We start from the raw sequence: 12,143 nt of genomic DNA on the forward strand, positions 1-12,143 counted from the left end.
TATCCTACCATGAAATCACTTACATGGCAATTAACAATTTTGTACCATGAGGATCTCGGAACCAAGTTTTACCTTGCCTCGTGTCTACTACTCATGAAAAGTGATATAGCCAAGCAGAGGTTTCTGTTGTTTCACAGGGCTTGTGTCCCTCAAGAGACACCAAATAGCAAGAGAACATAGAAGTTTCAAAAGCCAGCCTTTTGGAAAAAGCACAATACTTTTAAAATACCAAATGATGAGAACTTTCTTGGGATAAGGAAAATGCTTAAGGGGAGAGCAGAGAGAGAGAGTGAGAAGGAGGGAGGGGGGTGGGGGAAAGGAAGAACAGAGAGAGGGAAGGAGGGAGGGGGTGGGATCTTGGTGTGTGACACACCTTTGGGGGGCAAGACACAATTTTAGGCAAATTTCTTGGGAAGGCCATGGCTGACTTTTGGCTTATTAGTCTCTTCTAGTGACAATAGGATCTTAAAAATATTATAGGGAAGTGGTTCCCAGACCAGTAGGATTACCTAGGAACTTCTTTAACATGCAAATTCTCAGGCTGGCTAAAGCTTGAGAAAGAGTATGTCTTCATCAACGTAATTATTTAAACAAAGATCATCACCCCTCCTCACAGAGTTGTGGATATAGTAGTCTTGGGGTGAGGCCTGGAAATATGCAATTATTGGAGAAAACTTTTCTTAACAACTATTTTCCACCTGAAGATTGGGAAACATACTAGAAGAAGTTTTTTGGATGAGTGAAAGAGGGTATGTTTCATATAATCCTTAGGAGGATATTTCCCAGACAGTTGAATTGCCTATATCAAAATGTAAAGATTCTAAATTTGGCAAGATTTTTCATTTCTAATGTTATTTTACTTGGGATGGTGATGTCTTAAGAAATCTTTTATAAATTAGTCCAGAAATAACTTCAAGAACTTAGAGTTTGTTTCAAATTTTAAAAGAAAAATCAAGACCGTATATTTTACACATGTAAATAGTCATTACTGCAATTAACTGAATCTGAAAAAGTGATTTCCGACAAATATAAAATCAACAATTCAGTTCATATTTTAGTATTATTTGAGAATCTTCTGCCTTCAAAGTCAACATAGCAGGGTCCCTAGACAAAGACAAAATAAAATGGAAAATGCTCAATACACAACTCACAAAAATTGTTTTCCAGTTCTTTAGTTTTTCTGTGCTGCTCACAGGCCCAGCGATTTCTCTCTATGCACATTGAAGGGCTGTTGTGTATTTACTAACACAGACATACCATGCTGCTGAAATGGCTCTTTGGAAAAAAAACATCTGTGAATCTGTTAAGACATTGAGCATTACCACAGATCCCATTACTGAACTGCTCTAATGTCATTGTAGATGCGAGATTTATGTTTTGGAGTCATCGAGAGCAGGCAAGACACACTTTCCTCCCTTTCCTAATTTAATTACTGTCACCACGTATCATGATCAGCCATTACCACAGATTCCAGAATGTGGAAAGTCATTGGAGCTAGAGCCCGGGAGCCAAGTAAAACACCTACAAGGGATTTAAAACACAATTGCAGTTTAGTTGCAGTATTTTCAGTGAGAAATACAGATGATGAAGCAGTGAAGCATCTGTCTTTGGTTCTTCCAGCTCTGTGCACCATCATGCCACACATCTGCTGCTTGACTGCAGTCAATCCCACCTCCTTAGAGCACAATTGTGGTCATGCACACATGCATTCATCCAACAGACACTCATGCCTGATAAATTTTTACTGAAGAGGATGATCAATGTCTGTTAGCAACAGTTTTGGGAGCAGATGTTGTTTTTGGAATTTGGTAGTCATTATGTGGATAATAAGAATAAAACGTATTTTTACTCTAACACCTGACAGTTGTATGATTTCCCTCAAGTTCTTAAAGTGATTTCATGCACAATAATTTATGTTCCCAGCTTTGATCCTGGGATTAGACCAGAAAGAAATTATGCCCACAGTGAAGCAATGAAAATCAGTGTTGAATGATTTGCCCAATGTCTAGAGAGCTAATAACTAGGAGGGTAGGCACTCATACACAGCTTTTAAATGTTCAAGTTCAGCATTTAGCAAATAAATAATAAAACCAATGTTGTTGGGGTTCATTAGTATCATTTTCCCTTTCCAGAATATTAAGGACTAAACTTTTCCATTTTTCCAGATCTAATCTTAGCAAATTCAGGTTTTTCACTTTTTCCCAATTTCTTCTCCACAGCATAGTGACTGCCGCATTAAGAATGGAGGTGCGATAACCCTAGTTGTGGTGGCCAAAGTTTAGGCACATTACAGATATTGGGGCCTGAGATGGTGGGTGGTTGGAGAACTGTTGTCATTCAATAGATGCTTCCTTCCACAGACCCACCAGAGGTCTTTACTAGTTCCCACTGGTCCAGTCCCCGCCCACCTCACAGGAATGTGCTGTTTCTGTGAAATGATGTAGCCACTTGTAAAACTAGCTATAAGTACTGTTTCCTCCTTTGATGGTAAAATGGCTCTTTCTATCTGGGAAAAGAAAGAAAATGCCTTGTAAGAACAGGAGCACAACATATCCACAGTGGCATAGCTGTCAGTTTTGCTGCAGGGACTCTTGAGAAGCTTCCTTAAGATTCCCTAAATTTCATAGCTAGCTTCACATAAGCTAGACAAACAAAGAAAGTGTATTCAATTTTAGCTAGGACTAGAAAGTAAAACAAAAATAAACAGAATATGATTGAAAGTTTCCCTCGAGGTGCCTGTAAGTCTTGCACCAAGCCTTTTGGTATAAATAAAGTTATATTTGTGCCCAGTGATACAGACAGGTTATATTTCTAAACATTGAGTGTTTATTTTTAAGAAGTTGTATTTTTTTTACACCAAATTTACTGACCATGAAAGCTGCTAGACACTAAAATCTTATTTTTAGCAAAAGGAACAAAAAAGCCAAAAGAGTGTTTACTCTGCTGCAGAAATGCAGATTGCTCTTCTCACATCCTGACAAGTTGTGCCCAAGGCTTCCTTTTCGAGATAGACAATGATGTGATGTTTTTGGTCAGGCCAGAAAATAAAAACTCTTCTACTTAGGTTGAACAGAAATGCATTTATTACTGGGTAATAAGTGGCTTACAGAATCATCAGGAAGGTCGAAGATTGAGTTTTCAAGAATTACTTTAAGAGCCCAAAGGCCACCAAAAAGCTACTGAATTGGGAAGCTGCTGATGCCAGCGTCAAGCTGCTTTGTCACAATTGGGAGGCTGGTGTGATCAGGAAGCCCGTATTATAGCATAAATGCATCTGATGGAGTAGCCCCAATTAAAACCAGAGGCTTCCCTGCAAAACATTCTGGGAAATGTGATTGTTTAGCTTTTCAGCCTAGAACCTAGTAATATGGATCCATCACATTTTACCACTCTGCCCCCTGGCATGGACACTCAGATTGCTCTTTTTCTACTACCATAAAGCTGCAATGAATTTTCTTTGAGACTGTGTGATAGTTCCTTTGGGTTATATACCCAGGGGTGAGATACTAGCATCATAGGATATACACACACTTTGTTTTGACCAAGTACAGCCACAGTGTTACTCTTCAGAATGGCTCCATTAGTCTAACTCCCAAATGTGTGATGTAAAAATAATTTGGGGAGGGTGGAGCAAGATGTCGGCCCAGTAACAGCTTCTTTGCAACCTGATGTGGTGAGATTGGGGAGAGAAGACTCCAGGCACCTCTGGCTTGTGGGCTCTGCCCAGAAACATCCCTTTGGAGATGCAGGCAGGAAGTGGGAGACTTCTGGATCCCAGGAGGAGGACAAAAGAAATGGAAAAGTGGCAAATGGTTGCATTTGGTCTGAGGCCATGTTGGCTGCTGTGGCTATAGCTACAGCAACAGAGAGATTGCAGTCAGGAAGGCCTTGGGGTTGGTTGAATTCAACTTAGGCACTTGGTTGAATTACCTTGAGAGACCATGGGCAAGTGTGTAAGTGACTTTGAGCAGTGTCCAGAGTTGGAGAGTGAGCCACTGGGCCGGAACAGAGCTTTTCATTATTCTGCTATGGGTCACTTGCAGCCATCTTGGGAGAGGGCCCTGAAGACTCTGCCTTCAGGATTCCAGAGTGGTAGACATTGGTGGGAGTGATCTAGTGACTCTGAACAGTACCCAAAGGCTTAGACTGAGACTCCAGGGAAGAGCGGAGCTTTCAGTATTTAGCAGTAGGAAAGCTGCCTTGCAGCATCGGCCTTTGGGGGCTTAGATTGAGGCTAGTTTGGGACACCTGATAAGTGGACAGCCATTTTAGGAGAGATCCTAGTGACACATGCTTTCCTGGGAAAGCCTCTACTTAGCCAAAAGTGGGCTGAGGAGAGATTCAGGTTCTCAACCCTGTGAGGTTTGAGGGCAAAGAAGTCAGTAGAGACCTCAAGTCTCTGTCTTATACAGGTGTATTGGCATTGTGATTAATATCTCATGCCCTAGAAGATCACCTGTAGCTCAGGCAATATTCAGCAAGATATATATATCTCACTTTGTTTTTGCTTTTTATTTCCTTTTTGAATTTCAACCTTTCTCCCCCCCTAGATTTTTCTTTTTTTTCCTTTCTTTTTCTTCATTTTTCTAAGTGTAAATATAATTTTTCATTGTTGCCTTCTTTAATAATAAGAACTTCATTTTTGCTAGTGTTCCTCTCTATTTGATGGAGGTGTCTGTAGGGCTGGCAAAGAGCTGCAGATCACAAAGGAACCACCCAACCTAGCACCCCCAGAGGTTAGGGAATTATTAAGTTGTGGGTCCAAATACCCTATTGTATACCTTTATTAATCCCATCTCCTTCTTTCTGTGCCCCTCTTCTTCTTGTCAATATTCCCTTTTATTCACAACCTTCCCTTTCTCTTTTTTCTTTCTTTCTTTCTTTTTTTTTTTTTTAAATCTTTTTCTCCTTCCTGCTCTTCAAACTTCTCATCCTTTTAGTCCTGTACCAAAGGACTCATCAACACCTTAGGTCAGAGTCATGGTAATTTAAAGAGCAAGAGAAAGTAAAAGAAAAAATAGGGCAAGGAAACAAATAAGAGAAAACACTCATGGATAAGAAACAGTAGAAAAATCCTGGCAACATGAAAAACCAGACCAGAACAACACCCTCAAGGGACCATGAGGTAGCTACTGTAGAAGATTCCACCTATAAAGAAATGTTGGAAATGACAGAAGGGGAATTTATAATACAGATGATAAAAACAATGAAGGAAATTGCTGAGAAAGTGGAAAATAACCAAAAGGAAATTCAAAAACAGAATCAAATAAGAGATGAATATGAAGAATACAGAAATGATATAGCAGAGCTAAAGAAGTTGAAGCAGTCAATTGATGCAGTAGAAAGTATCAATAACAGATTAGACTATGCAGAAGAAAGAATCTCAGAGGTACAGGACAAAGCTCTTGAGATAACTGAGATAGTTAAGGAGGCACAAAAAAGAAAGCAGAAAGGTCACTGGCAGAATTATGGGACTACGTGAAGTGTTCAAACATACGAGTTATAGGTATCCCAGAAGTGGAAGAAGAATGCCTCAGAGGAAGCAAGACACATTGTGATGAACCTGTCCAAAGTCAAGACAAAAGAAAAAATTTTGCAAGCCACAAGGAGTAAGTGCCAATTGATCTACTTGGGCAAATCCACCAGGGTGACTACAGACTTTTCAAATGAAACTTTTCAACCAGAAGACAATGGTCATCTACCTTTAATCTACTTAAACAAAACAATTTCCAGCCCAGAATTGTATATTCTGCTAAGCTAAACTTTAAATGTGATGGTGAAATCCAATCTTATACTGATATGCAAACATTGAGGAAGTTTGCCACAATAAGACCAGGTTTACAGGAAATACATCCAACTGTTCTATACACTGACCATCACAATGGACAACCAAAACAGTAAGCACCCAGAAACTAAAGGACAGAGCCTTCAGACAGCTTCCACAATGATGCAAAAGATAAAACTTAGCAACGGATTTCCACAAAATAACATGAATAGAACTTCACCACACTTATCAATTATCTCAATAAATGTTAATGGCTTGAATTCCCCACTGAAGAGGCATAGATTGGCTGGTTGGATATTAAAAGAAAACAAGTCATCCATTTGCTGTCTGCAGGAAACACATCTAGCCTCAAAGTACAAATTAAAACTCAGAGTTAAAGGACAGAAGACAATTTTTCAGGCAAACAGAATTCAGAAGAAAAGATGGGTTAAATCTTATTTTCAGATAAAAGTGGATTTAAAGCAACTAAAGTCAAAAAAGACTAAGATGGTCACTTCATATTTGTCAAGGGAAAAATACAAGAAGAAGACATTTCAATTCTTAATATTTATGCACCCAACTTAAATGCTCCCAGGTTCCTGAAACAGACCTTAATTAGTCTTAGCAATGTGATATCCCATAACACCATAATGTCAGGGGACTTCAACACTCTTCTTACAGAGCTGGACAGATACTCTAAACAGAATTTAAACAAAGATACAAGGGGCCTAAATGTGACCCTAGAACAACCGTGCTTGATAGGCATATATAGACCACGCCATCCCAAAGCTAAACAATATACTTTCTTCTCATTAGCCCATGGAACATTATGCAAAATTTATCATATCCTAGGATACAAAACAAACCTTAACATAATCAAAAGAATTAAAATTTTACCTTGTATCTTCTCAGACCAAAAGACATTAAAGGTGGAACTCAACCCAAACAAAAACACTCAACCCCACACAAAGGCATGGAAATTAAACAACCTTATGCTGAATGATAGTTGGGTGTAGGAAGACATTAAAGAGGAAATCGTTAACTTCCTTGAGCATAACAAAAATGAAGACACAAGCTACTAATACCTGTTGGATACAGCAAAAGCAGTCCTGAGAGGAAAATCTATCACTTTAGATGCCTATATCTGAAAAACAGAAAGAGAGCACATCAACAAACTCACAAGCCATCTTATGGAATTGGAAAAAGAAGAACAATCTAAGCCTAAACCCATCAGAAGAATTAAATCAGAGATTAATGAAAATGAAAACAAAAGAATCATTAAGAAAATCAAGGAAACAAGGAGTTGGTTTTTTGAAAAAATAAAGTAGATAAATCTTTGGCCAGACTAACCAGAAATAGAAAAGTAAACTCCTTAGTAACCTCTGATAAAGGGGAAATAACAACAGATGTCACAGAGATACAAGAGATTATCTCTGATTACTACCAGAAACTCTATGCCCAGAAATTTGGCAATATGAAGGAAATCGATCAATATTTGGAATAACATCCTCTCCCTAGACTTAGCCAGAAAGATCTCCTGAACAGACCAATTTCAAGCACTGAGATCAAAGAAACAATAAAAAAACTCCTAACAAAAAAACGCCCTGGTTCAGATGGCTTAACACTAGAATTCTATCAAACCATCAAAGAAGAGCTTATTCCCATGCTGCAGAAATTATTTCAAAAAATTGAGGAGGAAGGAATCTTCCCCAACACATTCTATGAAGCAAACATCACCCTGATACCAAAACCAGGAAAAGACCCAGCTAAAAGGGAGAACTTCAGACTAATTTCACTAATGAATATAGATACAAAAACTCTCAACAAAATTGTAGCCAGTAGTCTATAGCTTCTCATCAAAAAAGTCATACATCATGATCAAGTAGGTCTCATCCCAGGGATGCAAGGCTGCTTTAACATATGCAAGTCCATAGATGTAATTCACCATATCAACAGAAGCAAAACCAAAGACCACATGATTCTCTCAATAGATGCAGAAAAAGCTTTCGATAAAATCCAGCATCCTTTTCTAATTAGAACACTGAAGAGTATAGGCATAGGTGGCACATTTCTTAAATTGATCAAAGCTAATATTTTACTGAATGGAGTAAAACTGAAAGCTTTTCTACTTAGAACTGGAACCTCTATTCCACTACTATTCAATGTAGTGCTGGAAGTTCTAGCCAGTACAATCAGGCAAGAGAAGGAAATACAGCAGAGGAGGTCAAACTCTCCCTCTTTGCTGATGACATGATCTTATACTTAGAGAACCCCAAAGACTCAACCACAAGACTTCTGGAAGTCATAAAAAAATATAGTAATGTCTCAGGATATAAAATCAATGTCCGCAAGTCAGTAGCCTTTGTATACGCCAATAACAGTCAAGATGAGAGGCTAATTTAAGGACACAACTCCCTTCACCATAGCTTCAAAGAAAATTAAATACTTAGGAATATACCTAACAAAGGAGGTGAAGGACCTCTATAAAGAAAATTATGAAATCCTAAGAAAGGAAATAGTGGAGGATATTAACAAATGGAAGAACATACCATGCTCATGGCTGGGAAGAATCAACATTGCTAAAATGTCTGTACTTCCCAAAGCAATCTACAGATTCAATGCCATTCCTATTAAAATACCAACATCGTACTTTCAAGACTTGGAAAAAATAATTCTTCATTTTGTATGAAACCAGAAAAAAACCAATATAGCCAAGGGAATTCTTAGTAATAAAAACAAAGGCTGGAGCATCAGCCTACCAGACTTTAGGCTGCACTACAAAGCCATAGTGGTCAAAACAGCATGGTATTGGCACAAAAATAGAGACATAGACATCTGGAATTGAATAGAAAACGAGGGAATTAAACTGACATCTTATAGCCACCTAATCTTCAATAAACCAAACAAAAATATACACTGGGGAAAAAACTCCTATTCAATAAATGGTGCTGGGAAAACTGGATATCCATGTGTAAAAGACTAAAACTGGACCTGCACCTTTCTCCACTCACTAAAATTGATTCAAGATAGATAAAAGACCTAAATTTCAGGCATGAAACGATAAAAAGTCTCCAAGAAAGCATAAGAGAAACACTTGAAGATATTGGCCTGGGGAAAACTTTATGAAGAAGATTTCCATGGCAATTGCAATGGAAAACAAAAATAAACAAATGGGACTTAATTAAACTGAAAAGCTTCTGTATAACTAAGGAGACAACAGCCAAAGCAAATAGACAACCTACACAATGGAAAAGGATACTTTCGTATTTTGAATCAGACCAAAGCTTGGTAACTAGGATCTGCAGAGAACTCAAATTAATCCACATGAAAAAGGCCAACAATCTCTTATATCAACGGGCAAGAGAGATGAATAGAACATCTATTCTCTAAAGAAGACAGATGAATGGCTAACAAACATATGAAAAATGTTCATTGTCCCTAATTATTGGAGGAATTCAAATCAAAACCACCCTGAGATACTATCTAACCCCAGCAAGAATGGCTCACATCACAAAATCTCAAAACTGCAGATGCTGGCGTGGATGTGGAGAGAAGGGAACACTTTAACACTGCTGGTGGGACTGCAAACTAGTACAACCTTTTTGTAAGGAAGTATGGAGAACCCTCAAAGAACTCAAACTAGACCTCCCATTTGATCCTGCAATCCCATTACCAGGCATCTATACAGAGGAAAAAAATCCTTTTGCCATAGGACACTTGTACTAGACTGTTTATCACAGCTCAATTTACAATTACAAAAATGTGGAAACAGCCAAGAATGGATTAACAAGCTGTGGTATATGTATACCATGGAATACTACCCTGTTTTCCCGAAAATAAGACATCCTCTGAAAATAAGACCTACTTACAGGAAAGATAAGATGTCCCCTGAACATAAGACCCAGCGCATCTTTGGGAGCACACCTTAAAATAAGACACTATCTTATTTTTTGGGAAACAGGGTATTTAGCCATTAAAAGAGATGGAGTCTTTACATCTTTTGTACTAACCTGGATGGAAGTGGAACACATTATTATTAGTAAAGCATCACAAGAATGGTGAAGCAAGAATCCTATGTACTTAATTCTGATATGAGGACAATTAATGACCTAGTACATGGTGGGGGGATGGGGGAAGGGAAGAGCAGAGAGAGAGGGAAGGAGGGAGGAAAGTGGGGGAGTCACTGTGTGTGACACATGTTTCGGGGGCAGGACATAATTATAAGAGGGACTTTACCTAATAAATGCAATCAATGTAACATGGTTCTTTGTACCCTCAATGATAAAAAAATAATAATTTTATACTTACATGTATTGTCATCATAAATTATGAATAGTTGCTTTCTACTATATAGAAAGAGTTAATTTATGTTTAAAAATGAACAGCAGATTTTTTATTTCTTAAACATTATGTCTGAAACAGTATAATTAAATAGAAGATAATCAGTAGACTGACAGAATACTTTCTTAAAATGGGTGGGAAAAGGGTGAGTAGAGAGCACTGCAGGGAAAAAAAAAAAACGTTCATCTCCTGAACGTGTGGGGCTGGGCAAGCTTGTTAGCCTCTCTCTTTGAACCTAATTTCTTGTGTATTAGTAAAATGGTAATAATGATAATAATAATGCAACACTGTTGAATAATTGAGCTTGATGGATAAGAAGTAATTGGGATAGTCCCTGGCACACAGCCCTTCGGCAGAAAATGCCCGTGATTATTCTGATGAGCACCTGTGGATTTGTATGTATCATATGCACCTCCCTTATGAATGAATTTTGTGGCTGAGACCTGTTGATTATTAATAGCCAAGTTTAATAAATATTGTTAATTATTAACAATAAGCCAAGTTTTCTCTGGCTGGGCCCTCCTAGGGTCATAAGATGTGCAAAGTTAAAGACAAGACAAAATTTCCCTTGTTGCTTTCTTGAGGAACTCAGAACATAAAATAGGTGGGACACACCCACCCTTCAGCTTTAAGGATGACCACAGAAAAACACACATGGGCAGAGCCAAGTGTGGCGGCACAGTGTCACGCTAGTTCAGGCCCTCAGAGAGGAGCTTGTGGCCCCAGCTGGCACCAGCCCTTCCCTGCAGTGGTTCATACGTAGGTATGCTGTGACCTTCTTCAGCTTGCCCTGACTACTCCTCTCTGGGGCAGCTGTCCTTTCCCATAACAACCCATATTTCCTTCTAACAAAACCTATCATGCTGTACCGTAATCTTCATTTTTACCTTATGAATAATGACGAAACAGATTCATTCAGTAATCTGGCCATACTCATGCTCGTTCATACTTTCTTGAAAGTTTTGAGAACTGAAGGTGGCATTTTTGCATGATTTCGAAGTCAGTTTGGATGTGATCAAAAGGCAGAAATGAGACTAGTTACATGAACAGAGTGAACTTAATGTGGGGAATTGTTAACTAGGTAACTGGAAAGGCAAGAAGAACCCCAGAGGTAACAACTGCAGGAGGCAGCTACCACCCTTTTAGGGGTACAAAAGGCAGAGGCTGAAGCTACTAAGGGGCTGAAGCTTGGAAAAGGAGCCTGTGTAGGTGACAGTCAGGCCTCTGCACCGGGCTGTTCAGCCGGGGTTAGTATTCAAGGAGAGTGCCGTCAGGTTGGTTAGAAAAACTACAAACTGCATTCAGCTACTGGCAGGGAGCTGTCCTGCCAGGTGAAGAACTCTACAGGGGTGACACAGGGACCTGCCATTGGACAAAAAGCAATAATGATCAAGAAGGAGCCAGTTCCTTCTTCCTCTTCCAGCCTCGCACTCTCTCACTAGCGCTCTCTGTCTCCAGACGCTAACAGAATGTTGGCTAGTGAAGCAGAAATTGGATTTACAGAGTCTCGGTCCTGTGTATAAAAGGGTGGGGTTGAAGGTGAGAAAAAGAAGCACCATATTTATTTTAAAATACCTTTTACATTAAAAAAATTAGCAACCATATCCAAATATCCACGAACAGATGAATGGATAAATAAAATGTAGCACATACATAGAACACAATGGAATATTACTTAGCCTTAAAAAGCCCTGCGCGAGAGGCGGAGCAAGATGGCAGCCGAGTAACAGCTTCCTTGCATCTGGGCACCGTGAGTCTGGGGAGATAGGACTCCAGGCATCTCTGGCTGGTGGGAACTGCCTAGCATCACTCCTATGAGGATACAGGGAGTCAGCGAGAGACTTCTGGACCCCAAGAGGAGGACTAAAACAGTGGAAAACCGGCAAGTGGTCGCGTGTGTTCAATCCGTCTAAACCCGCCCACAACTGTAAGTTCAGTAGCAGCGAGACTGCAAACCAGAAAGGCCTTACCTGTGAACTGTCCTTGGACTTGGCACTGAGTTGAACTGCCCTGGGGAAGGCCTGAGCGGGAGTGCGGA

This window comes from Nycticebus coucang, chromosome 7 (genome assembly GCF_027406575.1).
Source record: "Nycticebus coucang isolate mNycCou1 chromosome 7, mNycCou1.pri, whole genome shotgun sequence".
Lineage (NCBI taxonomy): Eukaryota > Metazoa > Chordata > Mammalia > Primates > Lorisidae > Nycticebus > Nycticebus coucang.